This window comes from Ornithorhynchus anatinus, chromosome 5 (assembly GCF_004115215.2).
Source record: "Ornithorhynchus anatinus isolate Pmale09 chromosome 5, mOrnAna1.pri.v4, whole genome shotgun sequence".
NCBI lineage: Eukaryota > Metazoa > Chordata > Mammalia > Monotremata > Ornithorhynchidae > Ornithorhynchus > Ornithorhynchus anatinus.
The window spans coordinates 25080056-25088849 of NC_041732.1; the positions used below are offsets into that span (position 1 = coordinate 25080056).

Sequence of the window (8794 nt, forward strand, 5' to 3'; positions counted from 1 at the left end):
GCGGGCCTGAGAGACAGGAAGGATGGTCGTGCCATCCACGGTGATAGAGAAGTCTGGGAGAGGACCTGGCTTGGGAGGGAAGATGAGGAGCTCAGTCTTGCTCATGTTGAGTTTTAGGTGGCGGGCCGACATCCAGGTGGAGACATCCTGGAGGCAGGAGGAGATGCGAGCCTGAAGGGAGGGGGAGAGGACGGGGCAGAGATGTAGATTTGTGTGTCATCTGCGTAGAGATGGTAGTCAAAGCCGTGAGAGCGAATGAGTTCACCAAGGGAGTGAATGTAAATGGAGAACAGAAGAGGGCCAAGAACTGACCCTTGAGGAACTCCAACAGTTAAAGGATGGGAGGGGGAGGAAGCGCCTGCGAAGGAGACCGAGAATGACCGGCCAGAGAGATAAGAGGAGAACCAGGAGAGGACAGAGTTCGTGAAGCCAAGGTGAGATAAGATATGGAGGAGGAGGGGATGGTCGACAGTGTCAAAGGCAGCAGAGAGGTCAAGGAGGATTAGAATGGAGTAGGAGCCATTGGATTTGGCAAGAAGGAGGTCATGGGTGACCTTAGAGAGAGCAGTCTAGGTAGAGTGGAGGGGACGGAAGCCAGATTGGAGGGGGTCCAGGAGAGAATGGAAGTTAAGGAATTCTAAGCAGCGATTGTAGATGACTCGTTCTAGGATTTTGGAAAGGAAGGGTAGTAGGGAGATAGGGCGATAACTGGAAGGGGAAATGGGGTCAAGAGCAGGTTTTTTTAGGATGGGGGAGACGTGGGCATGTTTGAAGGCAGAGGGGAAGGAGCCATTGGAGATTGAGTGATTAAAAATAGAAGTCAAGGAAGGGAGGAGGGCAGGGGTGATGTTTTTAAGAAGGTGAGAGGGAATGGGGTCCGAGGCACAGTTGGAGGGGGTGGCACTTGCGAGGAGGGAGGAGATCTCCTCTGAGGATACTGCAGGGAAGGATGGAAAAGTAGAGGAGAGTGTTGGTGGGGGGGGAGGGGAGAGGCAGAGGGGTGACTTTGGGGAGCTCAGACCTGATTGTGTTGATTTTTGTGATGAAGTAGGTGGCCAGATCATTGGGGGTGAGAGATGGGGGAGGGGGAGGAACAAGGGGCCTAAGGAGAGAGTTAAAGGTCCGGAAGGTTCTGGTTAAGTCTTGGACTCATAATTAAATTTAATATCAATAATAATAATAATAATAATATTTAAGTGCTTACTATATGTCAACACTGATGAAGCAGCATGGCCTAATGGAAAGAACACAGGCCTGAGAGTCAGAGGGTCTGTGTTCTAATCCTGATGCCATCACTTGCCTGCTCTATCAGTAGTTTAGAAGAGGACAATAAGAAGGGTTCAAGGTGAGACATTGCCCACATCTCCAGCCCCAACATTCCCATCACCAGCATCCAACCCCAGTGTTAGCAGCTGAGTGAGGGCAAATTCAAAAAGTCCCGAAGGGCTGACACTTCATTATCAGGAGATGCATTGTCTTTAAAAACCTGTTGTCCTTTCACTTGGACAGTGAGCTCCAAGGGGGTTGGGGACTGTTCGAACCTGATTATCTTGTGTCTACTCCTTGCTTAGCACAGAGTTTAGCTCAAGGGAAGTGCTTAACAAATGCCACAGTCATTTTAGTGCCTCAACAGTGATGCTTCAGTTTGCAGCAAATTACAAGTATGGTGTTCTTACAGCATTGGCCTGATTGCTTTGAAACTAGGCAGAGTTTTTCTTTGTTTAGTTTTTGGCAAGTTTTCTGTTTTTGGCTGGCAGCCACCTTAAAATGTGTTTAGTTTTAATTGACAGCCCTGGTCAACACCACAGATCCAGGTAGGCCTGGCTAATCCTGACAAGATGAAGCAAAATCAAACAGTGGAATCTCCCTCCAGCTTTCATCTAGCTTTGTTTCCTACTTCAGTGCATGTTAATCCTGAAATAACATTTCCAACCCATGATTTATACTTTTTACTGAATTTTCTTTGGTAAACACGCTGCACCCTCATGATGACACCCTTCACTAGAAGCCAATCATTTAGGGTGTTGTAAGAAGCCATTCCAGAAAGAGAAATTTTCAACACGTGGGGAAATAAGATTCATTGTCCTTCTATGGAAATAACACTACCACTATGCTCCCCAACACATTCTGCCTTGCCTTTTCTTATCAAATCTGGGAACTAAGTCCTTCTCAGACTTAATTCCAAAGGACATGTTTTGAAATGGAGGCCACGGTAGGTAACAACAACAAATTTATCATCTTCAAAAATGAGCCCCCATCACTACTTTAGAGTCAAAATCTGAAAATGAAATCTACATTGAAAACATGTTTGCTTTGGTTCAAAACTGCTAAATACAAACCACTGAATGACTAATTTTTGAATTGATCACAATTAAAATACAGGAAAAGTGTAAGAAGCAGCATCAGGGCTCCCATTGTAATGACAGACTTCAGAAAGGCTTCTGACCCTATAGACAATAGCTAAGGCAGTTTCTAAATGAGAGTAGCAGCCCACAGGGGTTTATCAATGGCTATTCTCAAATGACTGGGCTAATTGAATTAGAGTTGAAGATTCTTTTATGACCCCTTTCCCATCCCCAATGGAAATGAATAGGGTTATTGTAGTAGTGTAGAGTAGCGTGACCTTGTGGAAAGAACACAGGCCTAGAGTCAGAGAACCTGGGTTCTAATACCGTTTCTGTCAGTTGCCTGCTGCGTGATCTTGGGCAAATCACTTAACTTCCCTGTGCCTCAGTTTCCTCAACTCTAAAATGCAGATTCAATTCCTGCTCTTCCTCCTATTCTGAATGTGAGCCTCATGTGGGACAGGGACTGTTTCCTAACTAATTAACTTGTATCTACCCTAGTGCTTAGAACAGTGCCTGAGCCATAGCACTTAACCAATGTAATAATAAGAATATTTATCAAGTGCTTACTGTGTACATACCGCTGTAGAAAAGGCAGGGAAGGAGTAAGAATCAGGCAGTGGTTCCAATAATTTTGAAACTGTTCTATGAAGCTGAGATTTATCAAACTCTCCTGATAAGAACGAGCCCCTGTCTTAAAACAGTACCCTCCCAAGTGCTTAGTACAGTGCTCTGTTCTCAATAGACTTTCAACAGATGCTGCAAAAAAAAAAATCTGAAGTACAGACATTCATTTTGTCAACCTTCTCTTCATCCAAGTCTTATTGAAGAGCATTGGTTCGAACTTCAAAATCTCCCCTTTCTCTTTCTCATGAAGGTATTTTAAAAAAGCAGATGGAGGAGACATGGATAATTCACAAACTGGGAAATCGGACCTTAAATAAATAACTTGACTATAATTGGGAGTAGATGCTGTTTGATTTTTTTAATGGTATTTTTTAAGCACTATGTGCCAGGCACTGTACGAAGCACTGGGATAGATATAAGCTAATCAGGTTGGACACAGTCCATGTCCCATACAGAGCTCAGTCTTAATCCCCATTTTACAGGTGGGGTAACTGAGGCAACAGAGAAGTGAAGTGACTTGCCCATGGTCACACAGCAGACAAGTGATGGTGCCTGAATTAGAAGCCAGGTCCTCTGACTCCCAGGCCTGAGTTAATTTAAATGTAAATATGTACCATCATCATCAGTATTGTTTGCTTGTCTATTCTGTGAAGAGCACTTGTACTAGATATTTGTGAGAAACAATAATGCTAAGAAGACCTGTCCCCCATCATTCTAATGGGGGGACATACAGTCTATATACTCTAGACTCAAAAGACATTAAAACCTCTTTGATGAATTGTTTGTCATTGAAAATTCATGGTGTTTCACATTTTGGGTTTGGGAGACCAAATTCCCATTAGGGAGTCGTAATGGTGCCTGAGTTTATCAGATGCTAACACAGGATAATTGGGCATTTGCAGTATCATCTCCATCTGCTTGCAAGAGTCTGTACATAAAGATAGACTATGAAAGTGAACAGTATTAAAGTGAAAAGAGTTAGCCAACTATTTATGGGCTTGGTGAGCTAATTTGTTCATGAATGGTATAGCTCAGTGGGGGGTGGGGGTTGAGGGGTAGAAAATTGCCTTCTTCCATAGTCCAGGAATAGGAAAAATTACAAAGGAAATTGCTTTAAGTCAAGAGTTACCTATGCATTTTAAAACAATCTTGGCACTTTGTTAGAGCCATTCATCTGAACAGAACAATCGATTTCCCTTTGCATGTAAATATACAATGGAGGTAAATAAATCCAAGGTATTTTATGGTTGAGTGATCTGAGGCCCCAAGAGGTAAATGGCTTGCCTTGGGCCATAACAGTGAGTGAATAGCAAATCTAAGAATTAAACTCAGCAGCCTTATTAAACAACATTTTGTTTTCTGATTTTACATATGAGTGTCTTTAAGAGCTCAAGACACTTTAATTTCTGAGGACATTTATGCAGAATTAATTTATCCAATTGTATATGTTACCTCTTAAGCAGCATAAGTTGAAAAGGAAATAAAAACCTCCAAATGCCCTTTTTCCAACTATTTTTGTTCTACTTTATTTTGAAATTGTCTCCTCCAATTTTTATGGATATACTTTGGAGGTGATTCCTCATTAATAATGATAGTATTTGTTAAGCACTTATGATGTGCCAAGCACTGTTCTAAAGGCTTGGGGAGATACAAGGTAATCAGGTTGTCCCATTTGGAACTAACAGTCTTAATCCCCATTTTACAGATGAGGTAACTGAGGCCCAGAGAAGTGAAGTGACTTGCCGAAAGTCACCCAGCTGACAAGTGGCAAAACTGGGATTAGAACTCACGACCTAATAATAATAATGTTGGTATTTGTTAAGCGCTTACTGTGCGCCGAGCACTGTTCTAAGCGCTGGGGTAGACATAGGGGAATCAGGTTGTCCCACGTGGAGCTCACAGTCTTAATCCCCATTTTACAGATGAGGGAACTGAGGCACAGAGAAGTTAAGTGACTTGCCCACAGTCACACAGCTGACAAGTGGCAGAGCTGGGATTCAAACTCATGAGCCCTGACTCCAAAGCCCGTGCTCTTTCCACTCAGCCACGCTGTGACTCCCAAGCCCGTGTTCCTTCTACTAAGCCACACTGCTCCTCATTGTGAGCATCACTGAAAACCCCCAAAAGGCAGAAACATAAATCTCAGGCATGCAAAAGAGAAAAAGAGAAAAATAAAACAGCAGTTTATTAGGCTGGTTAGTAGGAGGAGGAGAAGGAGGAGTCAGAAGGACCTGGGTTTTAATCCCACTTCTGCCACTTGTCTGCTGTGTGACCTTGGACAAGTCAATTAATTGCTTCATGCCTCAGTTACCTCATCTGTAAAATGGGGATTAAAACTGTGAGCCCCATTTGGGACATAGACTGTGTCCAATCTGATTAGCTTGTGTCTAGAGAAGCAGTGTGGCTCAATGGAAAGAACACAGGCTTGGGAATCAGTGGTCATGGGTTCAAATCCCAGCTCTGCCACTTGTCAGCTGTGTGACTTTGGGCAAGTCACTTCACTTGTCTGTGCCTCAGTTACCCCATCTGTAAAATGGGGATTAAGACTGTGAGCCTCACGTGGGACCACCTGATGACCTTGTATCTATCCCAGCGCTTAGAACAGTGCTCGGCACATATAAGCCCTCAACAAATACCAGCATTATTATTATGACCTTGTATCCGCCCCAACGCTTAGAACAGTGCTTGGCATATAGTAAGCGCTTAACAAAGACCGTCATTATTATTACTATTATTATCTACCCCAGTGCTTAGAGTAGTGATTAACACATAGTAAGTGCTTAACAAATACCATTATTATGATAATTAGGCAAGATGCAATGTAGATAAAAAGCAACCTTCGCCACTGAATAGGCACATGCATTTGACCCATACTGTGTGAAAAGGTGGAAAGAGCATTAAGGAAGAAAAACTTTACAGACTCGGTGTTGTGTTCAGAAAAAGGTATGTCAGAGACAAGTTTTATTACTTCTAGTGCTTCATTCAGCACTAGTAGGGAGAGACGTTGAGTGGCAGAGATTCTCTTGCTAGTCAAGACCTGCTCAACTTCAAGCAATACAGAGATTCTTTATATTCATTCATTCATTCAATAGTATTTATTGAGCGCTTACTATGTGCAGAGCACTGTACTAAGCGCTTGGGATGAACAAGTCGGCACTTGTTCAAGTCGGCATATGAACAAGTGTATATACCATTGGTACAGCATTCATAATGATCACAACAATACAATGGGAGAAATACTTTAGGATAGAAAGCAGGGAGTGTCTGGGGCATTTTCTGTTTAGTCCTGGACCTCCTTTGATAAGGTGATAAGTAGGGCCAGGGGTTTGATTTGTTCAAGTATGTGGTTTCACTGTGTTATAATGTGCTTGACAGAGATCGAGCTTGGCTACTCCAATTCGAGTCAGTCATGAAACCAAGTTATTGAGTCAATTATATATTATTTGAGTCAATCAAATAACTGGACTTGGCTTTTAGTAAATCAACTAACCAGGGAGTTTGGGTTAATTAAACTACTGGGCTTGACTTGATTAAATCAAGTAACCAAGCCTGGAGTCAATCAACCCACCAGACACACCCAAAGTGGTCAAGCCAACCTAGGCAGAGGGAAAGGTCAGAGAAAAAATAGGATAAATGTAGGACCTTGACCATTGTGCTTCCACAGCATGGACCTGGGAATCAGAGGACATAAATTTGATTTCTATCTCTGCCACTTATTTGCTGAGTGATCTTGGGCAAATCACATTACTTCTGGGCCTCAGTTTCCTCATCTGTAAAATAAAATAAAATTCCCCTCTCAGGGTTGCATCTGGAGAATTTCCAGTACTATACCAGTCTCGACTATGGGAGGGAGAGTCAAGCAGAGGCATAACCATTCCATTCCTAGCTTGGGCAGTAGCTAGCAAGTGGAAGGCAATGTGCTACAAGTCAAAAGTCACCTGTGCTGGGGAGCAGCAGCATGGGCGAGAGTTGAGGTTGGAGACTCAGACTGTGAGCCTGTTGCTGGGCAGGGATTGTCTCTATCTATTGCTGAATTGTACATTCCAAGCGCTTAGTATGGTGCTCTGCACACAGTAAGTGCTCAATAAATACAATTGAATGAAAGGAAAGTTTACTGTGCTGAAAGTGTCATTGGTAAACCACTTGTGCATTTTTACTAAGAAAACTCTATGGATATACTACCAGTACGTTTGCAGATAGAGGTGTAGTGTTTTGGGAAAGATGTGCTATGGGTCAGAGATTGACTTGACGGCATAAAACAAGACAGACAAAATAGAGATTAAATTAAATCCCTCCTCCTGAGGCTGTGAGACACATGTAGCACAGGAATTGTGTCCAGCCTGATCATCTTCTATTCCCCACATAACTTAGTAGAGCGCTCATCACATAGTATACTATACTATACTCATTCCCTTGGTGAACTCATTCGTTCCCACGGCTTCATCTATCATTTCTATGCAGATGACACCCAAGTCTACATCTCCTCCCCTGTTCTCTCTCCCTCCCTCCAGGCTCCTATCTCCTCTTGCCTTCAGGACATCTCCACCTGGATGTCCACCTGCCACCTAAAAATCAACATTTCCAACAAGTCCAAGACTGAGCTCCTTATCTTCCCTCCCAAACCCTGTCCTCTCCCTGAATTTCCTGTCACTGTGGATGGCACTTCCATCCTTCCCGTCTCACAAGCCCGCAATATTGTTGTCATCCTTGACTCTGCTCTCTCATTCACTCCACACATCCAATCTGCCACTAATACCTGTCGGTCTCACCTTCACAACATCGCCAAGATCTGCCCTTTCCTTTCCATCCAAACCACTACCTTGTTGGTACAATCTCTGATAATATCCCTACTGGATTATTGCTTCAGCCTCCTTTCTGATCTCCCAACCTCCTGTCTCTCCTTGCTTCAGTCTATACTTCACTCTGCTGCCTGGATTATCTTTCTACAGAAACGCTCTGGGCATATAACCACCCTCCTCAAAAATCTCCAGGGGTTGCCTATCAACCTTCGCCTGAAGCAAAAACTCCTCACTATTGGCTTCAAAGCTCTCCATCACTTTGCTCCCTCCTACCTCACCTCCATTCTCTCCTTCTACAGCCTAGCTCGCACACTCCACTCCTGTGCCACTACCTCTTCACTGTGCCTCGTTCTCACCTGTCCTGCCATTGACTCCTGGCCCACGTTCTATGTCTGGCCTGAAATGCCCTCCCTCCTCACATCTGGCAAACTAGCTCTCTTCCCCCCTTCAAAGCCCTATTGAGAGCTCACCTCCTCCAGGAGACCTTCCCAGACTGAGCCCCCTTTTTTCTCTGCTCCTCCTCCCGTTGTCATTGCCCCTACTCCCTCCCTCTGCTCTACCCCCTTCCCCACCTCACAGCATTTGGGTATATTTGTATGTATTTATTATTCTATTCATTTTATTTATGATATGTATATGTCTATAATTCTATTTATCTATTTTGATAGTATTGATGCCTGTCTACTTGTTTTGTTTTGTCTGTCTCCCCCTTCTCTTCTAGACTGTGAGCCTGTTGGGTAGGGACTGTCTCTATCTGTTGCCGAATTGTACTTTCCAAGGGCTTAGTACAGTGCTCTGCACACAGTAAGTGCTCAATAAATACAATTGAGTGAATGAATAAATGAATAGTAAGTACTAAACAATAGAGAAATAATTATTACTTCTGGTTCATTATAACTACAACACCATTCTTACAAGGACATAGCAAGGACATGGTTCATCATTATCCTCTTCTCCTGTTAGAGGGGACAGAGGAGATGTTGAATTCCAGATAGTGAAAGACCCTGGCTGAAGTAAACACTG

General features: G+C 43.4%; 1 non-coding gene across 1 annotated transcript; it reads left to right on the top strand.

The window, feature by feature from the left end:
• Positions 1-6762: 6762 nt before the first annotated feature.
• On the top strand, positions 6763-6900 carry LOC114812576. Its single transcript, XR_003760227.1, has one exon. It is a non-coding gene; the product is annotated as a small nucleolar RNA SNORA7 (small nucleolar RNA).
• Positions 6901-8794: the final 1894 nt, after the last annotated feature.